This window comes from Squalius cephalus (assembly GCF_949319135.1).
Source record: "Squalius cephalus genome assembly, chromosome: 4".
Classification (NCBI taxonomy): Eukaryota; Metazoa; Chordata; class Actinopteri; order Cypriniformes; family Leuciscidae; genus Squalius; species Squalius cephalus.
In genome coordinates this window covers 47,517,300-47,534,869 of record NC_137125.1, presented here as the reverse complement: position 1 = coordinate 47,534,869, position 17,570 = coordinate 47,517,300, and the positions used below count along the sequence as shown (strand labels likewise).

At 36.5% G+C, this 17,570-nt stretch overlaps 1 long non-coding RNA gene across 3 annotated transcripts in view; it reads right to left on the bottom strand.

Moving 5' to 3' along the window:
- Positions 1-3,914: 3,914 nt before the first annotated feature.
- The window catches only part of LOC307156850, a 45,447-nt gene continuing 31,791 nt past the window's right edge, over positions 3,915-17,570 (bottom strand). The window contains exons 4-5 of one of the 3 annotated variants that reach the window (XR_013820825.1): positions 5,113-5,239; positions 3,915-3,986 (exon numbers count right to left, since the gene is read on the bottom strand). This is a non-coding gene — a long non-coding RNA (uncharacterized lncRNA). Of the gene's footprint in view, positions 3,987-5,112; positions 5,240-11,666; positions 11,691-17,570 lie in introns of those variants that run through there. The other 2 variants (XR_013820826.1, XR_013820827.1) reach the window with 2 other exon arrangements.

The following is a 17,570-nucleotide window of genomic DNA, read 5'->3' as shown; positions in this document are numbered from 1 at the left end:
TGCAACAGAGCAGCTCAATGACCAATTAAAACAAAAATTGAAACCTATTACGTTAGTTTCAGGGGTCCAAAGGGGACAATCCCTGCTCCCACTGACCTGCAAAGGCCAGAATTGGTATCTCTGTGGTATAAAAGTGAATAGACCCCATTTACTGTATATACTTAAATGCAGTAAGATCAGAATGAATTGTCCCTTATATGCCACAAAAACATTTCTGCCACCTCTAGCCTCACAAACCCGGATGGGTGTTTGTCAAGCAATCAGGAAGTGCTGAGGGAGAGGCAGCCAATCATGGAAGGGCTCTGAGAGGAACCATAGGTTATCCGCAAGACGGTCTCGGCAGTGTGAATTGATTTAAGGGTGGACTGGAGGTTAATTAAAAAGGCGAGACAAGGACAGAGAGAGGAGAGAGAAGGAAGATGTCTGTGTGTGTGTGTATTTGTGTGACTGACATTATGCTGGCAGGACTATCAGACCGGTTGGCAGTGAGAAGGGTACAAACAGACCTACAAAATATTTGCCCAGGCCCATTCTCTGAACGATTCCTTGAAGGCAGAATATTTGGCTCGAAACTCCTGCTGTAGTTAAAAGTGCTTTGATTTTTTTTTTTTAATTCATTTGTATAGGGACCCATAAGCATAAATAAATAAAATAAATAAAACTATGCATAATTATTAGGCTTTTTAATAGAGTTTGGCCTTTGTATGTCAAATTAATTGTTAAACATACATTAGATTTGATTTTTTATTTAATTTGTTTGTTTGACAACAAAAACAAAAAAGATGCATTGTAAATATAGCAATATAATTTACTATATATACAATACACACACACACACACGGTTTCTCTATCTTTGTGGGGACTATCCAAAGGCGTAATGCTTTTTATACTGTACAAACTGTATATTCTCTCCTCCTACACTAACCTTACCCCTAAACCTATCCATCACACAAAACGTTCTGCATTTTTACATTTAAAAAACAACAACAAAAAACTAATTTAGTATGTTTAATAATCCATTTTCCTTGAGCAAACCGCTGCATGGTCCCAACAATATAGGTAATTTCAGGTTTTACCATCCTTGTGGGGACATTTGGTCCACAATGTAATATAAACCTACACACACACACGCACACACACATATATATACATACATACATATAAATATATATATATATATATATATATACTGTATATATTCACACACACACACACACACACACACACACACACACACACACATATATATATATATATTTTTTTTACATAGATCCTAAAATGTGAGGAAAGTTATAATGAAACGTTTCTAAGCGCCAAGAGCCACGAGCCAAACAAAATAATATTAATTGACACCGAAGTATTTCCCTAATACCCGAAGCGTTTTGCTAGATGGCTTAAGACGGACCTGAATCATTAGCATGCGCTTACTTCCTGCTGTTTTAATGAGTTTCAACCAATGAACTGAAAAAGAAAAATGTGTTAAAACCATAACAATCATAATGTATTCTTGTCCAAATGCTTTTTTAAACGCTTTGTGTCATCATTATTTTAAGAAACAAATCACATATTGTTCAGTGCCACTAAATGATGACAATGTGGGGCCAAGAACACAATTGTGAATCTGATCTTGGTTTGAATGGCCTCCTGCCATCTGGCCTTGCGCAGAGGGTTGTAACAGTTAAGATCATGTTGTGTGCACGGGCATTGAATTCAGCTGATAGGATCAATTGAATGAAGCCACAGCCACTTTGTCTTCATCGCAGGAGACCCAGAGGGACAGCTGTGTTTGTGTGTTACTCTACAGTAGAAGCTGGCATTCCCTTTTCCAGCATGTCAGTCAAGCTGAATGTCAACATCTGAATGCGGACGTCTCGTGGTTATTGACTCGGGTATCCTGAGCACACCGGAGCGTAACCTCAGACTTCGATACTTATTACCTGTCAGCCAGCGGCTGCTTTCTTCTTCCATGCTTGATTTCGTTTTATTTGGCCCCTCCGGTCAGCTACTAGACTTCTGTTTCCATTCGTCTTTGTTTTCTTCTGCCACTGAACTCTCTGTAGGGTCACTGGATGTGTAAGCCATCTCAGGGCAGAGAGTCTAACGCTGTGAGAGCTTTTAAGCCAAAGTACTGCAATTAAAGCACAAATGTGCTGCCAAGAGAGATGCATTTTTATTTAATTATGGATTTCAAAAACATTTTTGTGGAAAATCATATGCATATGCCATTTCACAAATAAGGTAGTTAATGTGATGACGACGTAACAAATGTGATTGGGACTTTTAAAGGTAAAGTTTAGCATATACTTTAATGTTTGTTTATTTCTTTTATTTCAGTGAGGATGCATTAAATTGATCAAAAGTGACAGTAAAGACTTGTGCTGTAAATGCTGTAAACTTTTGAAGAATCCTGGAAAAGCGTTTTACGGTTTCCACAAAAATATTAAGCAGCAAAAATGTTTTCAACTTAGAATGATTTCTGAAGGATCATGTGACACTGAAGACTGGAGTAATGATGCTTTGCATCACAAGAATAGATTACATTTTAAAATATTTTCAAATTGAAAACAATTCATTTCAATTGCAATAATATGTCAGAATATTACTGTTTTACTGTATTTTTGATCAAATAAATTCATCTGGTGAGCATAAGAGACTTTTTTCAAAATCAAAAATTAAACTATGCATTACTTTTTTTTCAAATAATATTGCTTTACCAGTGCTAAAAAATTTCAAAGAATGCTAAAAAAATGACTTAAGAATTTTTTCCAGTGTTAACTTTTCTTGACAGTATTATGTTTTCGAGGCCAGTTCATGCATACATTTTAGACGTAAGGCCATTTTAATAATAAAAAAAGAAAATATAGCAGTTTTCTTTTAAATTAATATCCATGATTTAACAATTCCCGTGTTTTAAAGTGAAGTGAAACTGGCTTGTAGCTTATGAGGTTAAGCAAGGCTAACTCTGTAGCCACCAATGAAGACATGAGGAAAAACAAGACCCTGGTGATGTCAAATGCATCAAAGCATGTCAAAAGGTATTATGCCGCTTTCCACTTCACATTTCCTGTAACCCATGACACCGACCCTGTCTCTGTCAATCTCGCCGGCGGTGGAGCGCTGGCATGTTTCTTCCTGCTGTGCTTGATCATGATGGCAGATCGCTTATGCAACCCATGATGCACGGCCATGCTGCTGCTACTGCTGCTATCAGCCAGGAAATCAATTTGCCTGGTGTTTCTGCTAACTAGCCCGTCATCTCATCGCTGGTGCCTTCATTTTGTGTTCCGTTCAAAAACCTCTTCATTGGCTCCCTTCATTTAGATTCAGACTTGATGCTAAAGATTGTTGTGTAGGTGTATTTGATTTGCTAAACCCAGACATTTTGATTCTCTTGAACCGTTCGACACATTTTGTGTGAAAGAGTCACCACAGGCATTAAAGTGACACCAATCGATCTGAGCGGACCCTGCAAGAGCAATGGCATAGATTTGCCCACCTGCTTGCCGACTGACTCAAAGCAGGTGAGAGAAGCACGCAGCAGGTGAGCAAGAGCGTTGCAAGACCAAACACGCAAATAGAAATCCTCGCTTGAGTTTAGGAACCTTGTTCATGACATTTATTTGACCCCAGGCAGAGTATCACTGGCAGTGGTGACCTTTACTTTGTGGCCTGAAGGATAAGATTTTCATCTTTCATTATGTGGCAGCTCCCCGGTGAGATTGAAACCTCTTTTGACGGAAAAGGAACATGCAGTGTCTGCCCTTTACATGTACTCTATATTTACATAGAACTTGTATATTGCTAAGCTCCCTGAATAATTAGAAAATCACTGCATTCCCACTTCAAAAAGTTTTACTTCTAAAAAATGTAGTAATACTTTTGACCAATAAGTAAAAAATTATGTACTCACGTGAGACGAAACCTTGAGTCATCAGTGGCTTTCATTCCATTCCTTCATTGGGTGGCCGCCATTTTGAGGTCACATACTAAAATAAACAAAAAAACACTTAGGACAAAATGTTCCTGAATTATCATCTTTTTATCACAACAGCCTCTTACAGGAAGATAATCAGCTTTTTGTAACTTCTTGATAAGAGAAATGACTTAAATGTAAAAAAAATAAAAGTCTAAAAGTTCAGTTTTTCAAGTATCATTCCGTAGATATTTTCATATTAATTGTTTTTGTTAATTGAAATAAAGCTGAAATAAAATAAAATAGAAATATTAGATGAAAAAAGACGTATAAAACATTGCCTTGGCAGTTTACTGAAATAAAACAAGTTTAAGTTGAACAGCTAAAATTATAAAAAGTAAAACTGAAATAAAAATAGAAAGCTAAATATAAAAAAAATTTTGGGGGGGGGGGGGGGGGGGCTAATAAAAATGACAAAAGCACATTCAATTTCTAAAATTAAAATGAAAACTGAAAAATAACTGAAAATATTAACAAATACCATAAGTGAGGAATAACTGACGACGGGCTGTTGAATTATTGAAAAATAATGCGTACCCGAGGTGGTAATGCATTATTTTTTAACAGGCCTGGGGCTATTTCATAGCAAAAAGTTTACACTTTTTTTTTCAATAGTCCACTTTAGACATTCTACTAACTCTAAGTAACTTTGCAACTATATGCCAACTAACTCTCAATAGAGCTTTAGTAGACTGTTAGGTTAGGGTCAGTAGAATAAGTTGACATGTACATTCAAAATTATGTATAGTTAATAGAATGTCTGTGGGGAGCATCACAATAAAGTGTTATATTAAGCAGATGGTCTACTAATACTCTAATGACTGCTGGTTGACATGTAGTTGCAAAGTTATTTATAGTTAGCAGAATATCTAAAGTGGACTATTGAAATAAAGTGTTACACACAAAAATACTAAATGAACATTTATTTAGGTCAAATCATGATTTAGCCAGCATATTGAGGATTTACAATTCTTTTTTCTCCACCCCCTCAGAGGAAACGTCTGTTTTACATGATCTTGACATAATACACAGATGATCTGCACGATTCACCAGGTGTGTCAGCACCATTCACAGTCCTGCTCTATTATTCATGTCAGTGTTCCGGAGTATTCGGTGCTCAAGGGGAGAAATCAATTAACCTTTAGGGCGATAGGAGAGACACCGCCCAGCTTGAGAAATGGAAATTAATCCAAAGGTTAGAGGGGTGAAACCCTCTGGCACAGTCACCGTCATGCTCTTTCATGTTTGCATGTGTTTGTGATTCATCTGTGTGACAAAAACAAAAATGAGTATCACAAATCATGCCACTCACTAATTTCTATAATTGCTTTCCCTGTGCTTCATCCACATTGCAACAGATCATTAAAAAAAAATATATATATATATATATATATTCTTTTGGTTTTGATGTTAATATGCAATATGTTTTCTTGTAGGAGCAGAAGCTCTATGCATACTGTTCCTGCACTAGACATAAGGCAGCTTGTAAAGTAAATATCTTGCAGCTCAAAAACACCTTGAAAAGAGGCCATTTTCTGCTTGGCTGTAATGAATAACATCTGGCTATGGGTCACCGCCACTGTTTTGAATATTAGAGGGTAGCCAAAAGCCAGGACAAAAGCTGTTTATGTAGGTTGATGCAGGATGTATGCAAAAGCAGTTTTGATCTAATAATGAGAGAAACTCGGGGAGGAGGCTGGCTGATGGAGAGTAAAACTCTGCTAGACTTGGCATGATAACAAAGAAAGTAGAATGTGACCAAGTTAAACACAAGCCAAATGAAAAGTGACCATGATTGCACTCACCCGAGAATTAATTATACAATGAATGGCCCCCACAACTACACTATCAGCAAAATGCAGAAAAACAACTTGTCTATGGGGCAGAACCCTCAGAGGTACACCTTATTTACCTCTAAAGGGTGCATATTAATACCTTAAAGGAGTAGTTCACTTTCAAATGAAAATTAGCCCATGATTTACTCACCCTCAAGCCATCATAGGTGTGCATGACTTTCTTCTTTCAGACGAGTACAATCGAAGTTATATTAAAACATATCCTGGCTCTTCCAAGTTTTATAATTGCAGTGGATTCCAACCAACAGATTGAAGCTCAAAAACGTGCATCCATCCATCGTAAACGAACTCCAAATGGCTCCAGGGGGTTAATAAAGGCCTTCTGAAGCAAAACGATGAGTTTGTGTAAGAAAAATATTCATATTTAAAACTTTATTAAGTAAAATAACTAGCTTCCGGCCAAACGAACATACAGATTCCACTTAAGTGTAAAGTGCAACTTATGAGAGTAACTGCTGATATTTACGCTACGCCATGAATTTGGTAAGTTGCGCATTAGGGGCAAGTAGACTGCATATGGCCATTTGGCCGGAAGCTAGAATTTTACTTTGTTACGTGTTAAATATGAACATTTTTCTTACACAAACTCATCGGTTTGCTTCAGAAGACCTTTATTAACCCACAGGAGCCGTTTGGAGTTCGTTTACGATGGATGGATGCATGTTTTTGAGCTTCAATCTGAGAGTGGTCATATTGGGCTTGAGGGTAGGTAATTTCATGGGCTAATTTTCATTTGAAAGTGAACTAATCCTTTAAGGGTGCATTTTAGTATTACCTAGTAGCTGATGTACTGTGCACACTTTAGGGGTAGATAATGTACAAGTCTTCGAGGGTACTGTCCTAGAGACAAGTTGTTGTACACCTAAAAGTATATTTTTTACTGACAGCATATTTGGTCACTTAAGCTATATAATATCTTAATAATAATAAATATGATTTAATATAGCAAACAAACAAATAAATAAATTTGAGCCTGGAGTGAAATGCAGAGCTAAACTAATTTGTTGTTTTTATAAAGCTCAGCTATTAAAGTCTGATTTATATAAAGAACAAAAAATAAAAAATAAAGATTGAGAGTAGATGAAGAACATCAAAACAAGCTCACCTTTAACTTTAAAACTACTATTTTTTAAATAATATAATAAATAATAATGAAGCGTTTTACAATTTTACCATGTTTGGGTTAATTGGATAGAGGAGTGCAGTTCAATTATTTAATTGTAGTGCTCTACTTTTGGAGACAGTGCTCTATTGTTAGAGAATTTACAGCCCCAATTTCTTCTTAAACTTTTTGCCTGCAAATGTTTTTTGTATTTTTTGTATAAATGCCACAGTTTGATATTTCATTATCCAATCCAATGACAGTCATTTTTAGTGTGGTTAAAGTGGCTTAAAGAATGGAGCATTCACTAAACTGCACATGAAAGCTTCACTTTGGAAGCATTGTCACAGCATTTTCATATTTTAAAAATAAAATGGCACTTTTGAACAACAAATGGCTCAAGAAATCTGTAGCCGTTATCCAGCTAGTCCCATTCAGGTTTATTCTGTTTCACTATGAGCTTAAGTGTGTGCTCAGGAGCTCTTGACATTATGCCGGATTTGAGAGGGTAATCATACTGTGGATAAATCAGATTACTTTTTGGCACTGCTAAAATAAAGAATTGATGCACTGAGTAGATTTATCTATGGGAATGAATACTAGAGCGCTGCATTTACCCTCTGACTCACTTCAGCCAAAGACATGACCATGAAAAAGGTTGCTTTTACCCAATAGTTTGATAATTTGATTCACAGTTTAATGAGAACAGATAAAGTTTGGGTCTTTACATTACTAGTGGCACACTGACAGAATTAATAAATGCAATTGATATCAAGGCCTTTAGCATGTGAATAGCATTGTGACAGTTACTGTAGCTTGTCATAAATGTCATAAAATCATTTAATAAGAAAAACCTGACCCTTATTCATGAAACCCACTGGATTTAATTCAACTATCTATACGAACATAAGACCATTATTATGAATGAAATGTACAGAAAGTTATTGCCTTGTGTTTAAAGGGGCTATATGTAAGAATTTTCACGTATTAATCGCTTTTTTATAGCCAATGTGTGAACAGCTTGTAAAAAACAAGACCTTCCCTGACTTCTTAGGTTGTCTGTGGAAGCCTGTAGATTGATTTTTACGTAAAGGACTCGGGACGTTTTTTTGCCAGGAACATCAAAAGGATGTGACATTTACACACACACCTAAGAGACTCTTGTCCGTTCTATGACACATGAAACGAATGCTTATACAATGTTCAGGATAATGTCGAAATACCTATTCTGTATTGTATCATGCAAAGAAAAGGGATTAATTCAAACTAGTCTCACATAGCCAGATATATAGTCTATAGTCTCAAACAAGTTGCTGGCTGCAGTTTACTTAACGGCCAACAGTGTCGCTAACAACAAGGGTTTCTGAATTCTACATATACTGCTTGTATAAAAGGATATGGTCATAAGATCATGTCACAAAAACACCAATTTCATGCCTCTAAGAGCCCCTCCAAAGAATTGGACATTGGTAAAACATATGATACAATTGAAAATATGCAATTTAGATGTTTTTGGCATAGTTTTTCAGCAGAATGCATGGCTACATTTGAATAATCGTCAATAAAGAGATAAATGCTTTTTGGGCCCAGATGTACCGTAGTTATGACATGCAGGGTCTAACCAGGTCATGCTAACCAGCAAAACTTTGATCTCTTGGTCTACCCTGAATAAGGTCCATAAGCTGTTAGCATCTTACTGTAAATTGACTACATTTTTGGCAGATATCTGACAAATAGGAGGTTGTTCATTATCTTTTGCACAACACTGAGTATTATCTCTTTTAAAAATGGAATTTAGTGTCAAGCCAGGCACTGTAATATGGGCACATAATACAAATATTCATATTCAAGCTGTGAAACCAGGTCAGCTTTCATAAACTAGCCTTATTATAATGCATTGGCTCTGAGCATACAATTCTCTGACTCACAATCTTTGCCATTTTCAAGCATGTTTCATGACCCAAATATGATTACTGCTTTATCCGTTTGAGCAATTCATAAACAAGACCCCTTAGAGGGGATGAGGCTGAGAAACAAGAGCTCATGAAATTCAAACTTCATCATCATAATGATTCACAGTGCTGATCCGAATGTCAGAAAACCCTGAATGCCTTTTCAAAGACTAGATAGTGGACTCTATGAAAAAAACAAAATCACTCAGTCCTGTCTACAAATAAATATGGTTATAACTATTATATAGTTACAAGGTTTGTTATGTGTTTTATCACATTACGCTGAGTGTCAATCTCTTGAGTATTCTCTAATCCACTAAATAGTCCAATTAAAGCAGTGAGAAACTCACTGTCACTAGAGGAAAGAGAGCAAACACTCCATGCTAAAGTCTTTTTTGGAGTAGCTATCAGAGGCCATTATTGATGTCATGCTGGCTGCCTTTTTCAGGTTTGCAATTCTCAGTCGACAGACACTTTTGCTGCTTCTCAGAATGCTCTCCTATTGCAAAACCTCCCCCCATGCCGGAGGTAAAGTTAGGACTTCTATCGTATCATTTTCTAATCAGTTCTCACAGTATGCTGTTTTCACCAGACGTTGCATTGAATGCTTTTATGAGGCAATGATGCAGTCTTTCCTGTACATATCATGATCCATCTCTTAAAGTACCGTATTTCAAATTGATTTTCACTTAATTGGAGTATTTGCTTTTTATCTCTCTGTTTTCGCTAGAAACCACTTATGTGTAGATAAAACATTATTGATTTTTTGAGTCATGTAGCACATTTTGATTTAAGAGATTAAGGAAATGCAAAAAACAAGGAACCAAAAGAGTAGGCCTACAGCGTTAAAAGTTCAGAATAAGCTAAGTTTTAAGCCAAATATGCATATATGGAGAAAGTTGTACCAAACAAGTATAGCTCTAAGTCTCTATCCAAGTCAAGTCTCAAGTCTATGGGGTCCAAATCCAAGTCAAGTCTCAAGTCTTTGAGGTCTACATCCAAGTCAAGTCTCAAGTATTTGAGGTCCAAGTCCAAGTCAAGTGTCAAGTCTTTGAGGTCTACATCCAAGTCAAGTCTCAAGTATTTGAGGTCTACATCCAAGTCAAGTCTCAAGTCTATGGGGTCCAAATCCAAGTCAAGTCTCAAGTCTTTGAGGTCTACATCCAAGTCAAGTCTCAAGTATTTGAGGTCCAAGTCCAAGTCAAGTGTCAAGTCTTTGAGGTCTACATCCAAGTCAAGTCTCAAGTATTTGAGGTCTACATCCAAGTCAAGTCTCAAGTATTTGAGGTCCAAGTCCAAGTTAAGTCTCAAGTCTATGGGGTCCAAGTCAAGTCTCAAGTCCAGGTCAAGCCTAAAGTCTATGGGGTCCAAGTCAAGTCTCAAGTCCAGGTCAAGTCTTAAGTCTTTGTACTATTTTTAGCAACAGTTATTTTATCTAGTTATGCTCATATAGTAACTGTAAATATCAAAACTGATTACTTCTTCAAAATTGTTTAATAAAGCACACAAAGTATTACTTAAATCAATCATTTAAAATTTAAATATAATCATTAAAAACCATACCTTTCTAACATATATGCATTATTTTATGATGATTGTGATTGTTATTATGATGATGATAATGAATAAGTTTGGGTTTGGGTTTTCTTTACTGGGATATACAGAGAAATATATCACAAAAAAAAAGCTGTAGTCTTTCTCCTTCTGATTTCCTTCCGAACGATTACTGTATGTTCCATGCGCATCTCTATGGCCTCTTTGTATCTGCATGTGCTGTTTCTGCATGAACATGGTGTTTCTGTCAAGTGGCACAGAATGAGAGCGTCCTGTCCTAGACGTTTTCTGACTGACATTGTCTGTAAATTGAAAGCCTGGTCCATTTATCTCCTGTCACCAAAAACCTTCAAATTTGACTGGAAGCGAGTTCAGAGAAAAAGCGACAACTGAATACACTGACTGTGGGATCACTATCAGATCCAGATATAATTTTTTCATCTTGCATTCTGCCTGAGTGAGGATTGAGAACTTTACCTGAACTGTTGGTACATTCTGAAATGTACCTATAATTTTATTGTATTGATTTTGTGCTGTTGTGCCACTCTGTCTGACTTGGTAGTGATGTTGTTTTGGTGACCTCCTGACATCCAGATACAAACATCCGTAGAGCCATCGATCAGCACGACAGCTTATTTGACATTTATACAGTGAACCACTAGATATAATATCATGTTTTAATGCACATGTCCAGTCAAAGGTGTGGGCACATTTTTGTAGACTGATATGAAAATGTAAATTTTTATTACTGGACTAGATTGTTTTTATGACATTACTTTCATTCTAAAATGTAATGGTATATACATAATAGTCATAGCAATAAAAAAGTGTAGATGTGTAAAGTTTACAATAAATGTAAATTTACATTTATTATAAATATTATTTAATTTAATTAAAAATAGTAATGTTTATATTAATATATATTTATTTCATGTAAATATTATTTACATTTAAATTATACATTAAAATGTAAATATTAATATAATATTTCAGTGTCTTCTTTACAAGAAGATTATGTAATTAAATTATTATTATTTTAAAAAAATTTCATAAAGATGTCAACAAAAATGATTTTATGTTTTTGCACTAAGCACTAAGATGCACTAAGATGTCTAATCACACACAAAAAAACAAGTATTAAACAAATGTGCATTTTAATGCAACCGGCTACAATGTTTACTCACTATTTCTCAGCTTCTGTTTTTTTTTTTCTCGAAGGATCCATCTCAGTGGGAATGTGTGTACAGATAAACCTGTGTGAGCAAACAGATAACGTTAAACAGGAAACCACAAAAGTCAACCATGATAACAGTCTCTGCACACCTTTGGTCTCCAAAGTATTCAAAAGTGTCTTACTGTCAGGTGTGACAGGGCAGGTAGAAGGAAAAGGTCTGATAACATCGACAGTGGACCCAAAAGGGCAGTGAGCACATAAAGGCTTGTGGTGGAACATGTACAGCTGCTGCCAATGGTTATTCTGGTCACAGATCATCCACAGCGTATCAGCACAACACATTACACGCATACAAAGAGAAAAGCTCCAGTGTTTGCTACTGCATCTAAAGACAAGAGCATACTGAATGCTGTGTTATTTTTATTTAGTTATTTTGCACAAATTTGGTTTTTAAATCATGGTACACATTATGGTTTTAGAATCCATGTTTCTTCATGTTTTAATGGTTTAAAATCATGTTAGAGCATTCTAAATGGAATTCTCTGTGAATACTTGTAATTCTCAATTATAAAATGGAATTTTATAGCTTCTAAATGGTCAATACAGTGTTTCAGCTGTGCTAAAGCCAATGCTATATATGATATAAACAGCTGTGAAAAGAAATTGTATTCACAATAAAGCACAGCCTCTCATACCTAATTTAAATAAATAAAAAACTTTTTTTAATGGAATAATGAAACAAATGATTGAATGACTATGTTAGAGTTGAAATAAAGAAAGAAAGAAAGAAAGAAAGAATATTTTGTTTACATTTATTAGATCAATTAGATCAACAGCGTCATCTTTTACCTATTTAGTTACTCCCATAAACTACTTTGAATAGCTGTTGAACCCACTGTTTCATCCAGATGAGGAAAATAGACAGAAAAAGAGCAGAAAGAGCATTCACTATACATTTCTTAAACCTCAGTGTTTACAAGAGGGATGTGCAATAGAACATTGTGATCGGAATGTAAATCCTGATCATTCACGTAACACCATTCACTCCTGTCCAGTGATCTTATGTAAGCCGCTCTTATATAACCCAGAGCACCTGATTACATAAGGTGTAGAGAAAACTTTTAAACAGTCTCAGAACCACCATTAAAACATGCACACCTCTGTCACAGACCTGCTCTCACAATCCTCTATTGAAAGGAAATGATTGGGCTGCTTTACATCCATGAATAGACTCTCTTGGTTGTGATGGTGCATGGGTTGGTATCAGTGGAGAATGAATGAAAATCTCTTTTAATATTTCACCCCCGTAAACTGACGCTGAGTGAAGGTTTTATGTGGTATGGATTTGATAGTCATGACTCATGCTGTAAAAGCAACACAACCCTCTGATCTGAATCAAGCTTGGTCAAATGTCTCACTGGAGAATGTTTCAGGTAAATGCTTCTGTCAGATATCTTTCTAAGAGAGCTTAATTAATTCACTCAACACTCAAAAATGTGTTCAAGTCATCACTTTATATAACAAAATATCAAACCAAGCACCCTTTACTTTAAAGATAGACAACACATGGCATGCCTCCAGAAGCTCTGCTGTTTTTGGAAAGAATCGGTACTGCGCATCGGTCTTTTACAAATCTGATAAAACTCGGAGATATGAAAGATGCTATACTACTCCATAAGTACTCAAGATTAACAGGAGATTGGCAGAAACTGTGTGTGTTACGTACCCTTTAACTCCTTAATCAAGATGAAGTTGTTACTCTTGATTAGCTTTCTTAAAAATCAGATGCTGTGAGGATAATAACTACACTTGCCAGAAACTTTGAAGACTTCTAAGATATTCAAGAGATGCAAAGCCTGTTTCATACAGAACATGACCCTGTGAATGATTCAATCTTCTCTGATTTATTACTGTTTCCAGAGTCATATGAGGACACTATTAAGAGAAACATGTGAGAGCGCAAATAAACAACCAAATTTACAAGCTGTTTCTCCAGCATAATAAATATGGTGATGTTTGCCTTCGAGTCAACGATCTGGACAGCAAGCTGTAAGGATGAGGGTTTAATCTCTCACTGACTGAGAGGGCTGAGAGAGCCGCTGGAGAGTTACTGCTCACAGACATCTTTTTTTCCATCATGTTGCCTTTATGCTTCAAGCTAAGCCACTCCATGAAGGTCTCACTTTGCAACCGACTGGCATTAATAACCGATTTAAAAGCAGCAAATGGCCAATTTCCCCAAATTTCCCAGTTCCTTCTGTAAATATTTCCGTTAACCTATCAGATGCAGTGCAGGGTGATTGCCGCTAGTTTAATGTGGCGTGTAGGGCTCGTCCACATCCATTAAGCACACTATACCAGCTGGACTGCTCATGATGAGACACTCCTTTCTATCTCTGACCACCGCATTGTACAAAAAGCCGGTGGCGGAGATTAGCGGTGGAGGCTTGGTCTAATTTTAGTTTAATTATAGCCAAGCCAGGCGGTAGGGAAGACCTCCACCAGCAGTCCCCAACCAGTATTGACTGGCGACAGGGTTGCCTTGGCAACGGGGCAATCAAAGAGCAAGGCTGATGAATGGTGAATGTCTGTTTCAGAGGAAAGCATGGGGATATTCACAAACACACATGCACACATGTTAAGCCTTGGATGTGTTTTGGGAGACTTGTGAGGGTACTTTATATTGACATCATCACTATATGATGTCTTTGGACATCATTTTTAAATACTGATAAGGATATCTTCAAATTTAATACCTACATCTGTTTTTTTTTTTTTTTTTTTCACAAATCTCCAAAATAGACATTTCCAACATAGTTATTATAAAAAGCATCTTACTGTCATTACAATCACACATTGTTAGAACAATCAAGATATTCCAATACACTGTCAAATATCAACTATTAAACAACCAGACGTGGTTGTAACGGTCTGTACACAGTTTCCAATTTGCTCTGTTTTGACATTTTAATGTCATTTGTTACCATGGTGATCCTTGAAATGATAGCACCAACAAGAGGATGCAAGAATTGATTTTTATTAGTCAAGCTCTCTCCTTTTGATCAAATCCTCTTGGACAATGGCGGAAGCAGGAACGTGTGTAATGAAAATGAAATATTTGAGTATTTTTCTTTGAAAATGGCAAAACAATTAGTGCACTCAGGTAATTATGTCAATTATGAGAATACTATATTGGTTTCTGTAATGGCTGTGCTATTGCACTGGCACAATTGCAATAGTAACTGGCTGGAAGAAACGCTTTTAAATGAGTCAGGCAAACATGTTGGTCTGATAATGGCATGACCATGAATGCTCAAAAGAAACTGAAGGCTGCAGGAATGTCAGCCTTCAAAACATTATTTCAGGGATACTAATGGCTTACAAGAAGCATACCAGCTAGTAGCTATTATACATTTTATTTCAGAATATAACTGATAGACATGCAGCATGTAATGTTATAGTCCTGTGAAAACCGCCTCTTTTATGAATACTGACTTCCCAGGGGGTGTCCGGAGGGTTAGCCATGCAGAGGTAATCGCTCAGAACAGCCCAGTATGAGGCTCTCACTAACCGTCTTTAGATGTGCGAGTGTGTGTGTGTGTGTGTGCATGAATATGTGATCTGAAATTTTAGAGCGTGTTTGTGAATGTGCACTTCTCTAGGTTCTCCATTGATAGACAAGCAGCAGTTAATCTGAGAGGACAACTAACATGCTTTTATATTTACAGTACAGTTTTTCAGGAATGCGTATTCAATGTGTAATTGTCCTTTTTTCACTGAATTAGCAACTGTTAGCTAGGGAAACATAAAAATGATGTCTAAAAGATCATTGTAAGCTGTTACTTCGGTTTAACAGGGATCACTTCAACAATTCGACAATGATTCTTGGGCAGTGAACCATCTCACAGATGAAGAATTAATTTAACCTTTAAAGGAATGAGAAGTGATGAAGCAAATTACACACGTGGCCCTAGGATAGTGTCTGTTAAGCATGTGATTAAAGGAAAACAACAGCTTGTAATTAGTGTTCCATCAGTTGCAGGAGAAAAAAGTACTCGCATTTGATTTGGTTAAAGGTCAGCATGATTTTTTTTTTTTAACCACACACCAATCTAATCTTTTTCCACCTCTTATGCTGTACAACAAAAAACACATCATCACACTTCAACATGCCTTTGCTGTATACTTCGTTCAAACACACAATATTATCTTGCTGCTCATTGGCTACAAACACAAAACCCTATGAGGAAACGTCCTTGTATCTTAATTATGGAGTATGATTGCACAAAGGAGGTCAGAAAATTTGATGTTTTTGCAGAGATGCGAGCCATGGGAGCATCTGTTCTTAATGGCGTGCCATAGGAACCGTGCCACTGAAATTAATGAAAAATATCATAATATATTTATTTAAGAAATGATTTCAAATGATGGAATTAGCACACACGGCAGAGGCTATGATCCATAAATGCAGAAGACAAATTCCGAGTATAGGTTATCATACTTTGCCTTCACGTCACGTCACTTCACTTCACTTCACTTCACTTAATAATATTCGATGACTATTGAGAACAATGGCCATTATTCTTGACTTGACTACCAATGTGGTGAGACACCTGCCATTATCTATGCTGATAGAATAGTAGTAAGTGGTGCATTTATTGCATTGGCTTGTGCACATTAACATTCATCTGAACTTTATGCAGCACAAGAGTGGCTCTCAGCTTTAAGTACAGCCTGTTATAATTACATTTCAGCATGGACAGCCCCTATTGCTAGCACACTGAGGAGAATTCACAAGCAAATAACATGCCACTTAAGCCTGAGAGTAAGTAATGTTTGATGGCAATCTTTTTCATGGTTGTCATTTAGAGACATTCCCAGCACATGGCGCGCACACACACACTCACCTCGGTTTCACAGACAAGGCTTAAACCTAGTCCTAGACTAAAATGCATGCTTGAGCTGTTTTATCTGAAAGCAACTTGCACTGATATATCTTAAAATATGTCACAAGATGCACACCAGTAATGTTTTTTTTTTCTAAGGCAGGTTTATAAAAGCTACTTAAATGTCCAAACTAAACTAAGGCCTAATCCTGGCTTAATCTAAGCCCTGTCTGTGAAATCGTGTCAGTTGTGTTGCTTCACTTCCATTCATAAATCCTATCCCATGGGCTCATGGAAAGTGTCCATCGAATACGCACTTCAGAATCTCGCAGGAAGTAGCAGGTCATCCGTGAACTTTTCGCCTATTTTTTTCCCGATTACAATGTATTCAGACATACTACTCTTTTGCTGTACAGTTTTTCGCATACTATATAGAAAGGAAGTATTCGAAGTTCATGAACATGAAACAGAAACCAAAACTGAACGTGACAACATTAAATTAATGTTAAAATGTACATTGTTTAAATGTTAATTACAAGGAGAAGAAAAAGAACAACAACAACAGACTGTACTGACGTGTGTGAAGATTTACTAAACTTTAAATTATGGTAGCCTAATTAATTCTGTTTTTTTTTTATTTTATTTTTTTAATGGGACAAAATAGTAAATCTGCCAAGTCCACATGCTGTGTCAATCAGTGTTTGAGGGAACCCATTAACTTTTCTGTATCTGTATTCAGTCTGCCTACATAATCACTCAGGCAAAACTCTGCGCACCTGTTTAGCATGAGACAAACGCATTCTCTAAAGCCAGTGGTTTCACAGGGCAAAGCCACATGCACATGGGTCTGCATGAGGATGATGCCTCAACTGCTCCCCAGTTTGCGTTTGGTTGTCAAGGAGATTGCCAGACTCCATGAACAGCACTGAGCCAAGTACATAGTGTTCTCTCTTTTATCAGACGAGCATTCTCCATCCTCTTTTGTTCTATTAAATTCAATGTCAACTCATTTTTTACTTGTTTTCTACATCTGACAACACAAGTGTACATTTGAAAAATCTGATAATGGAATG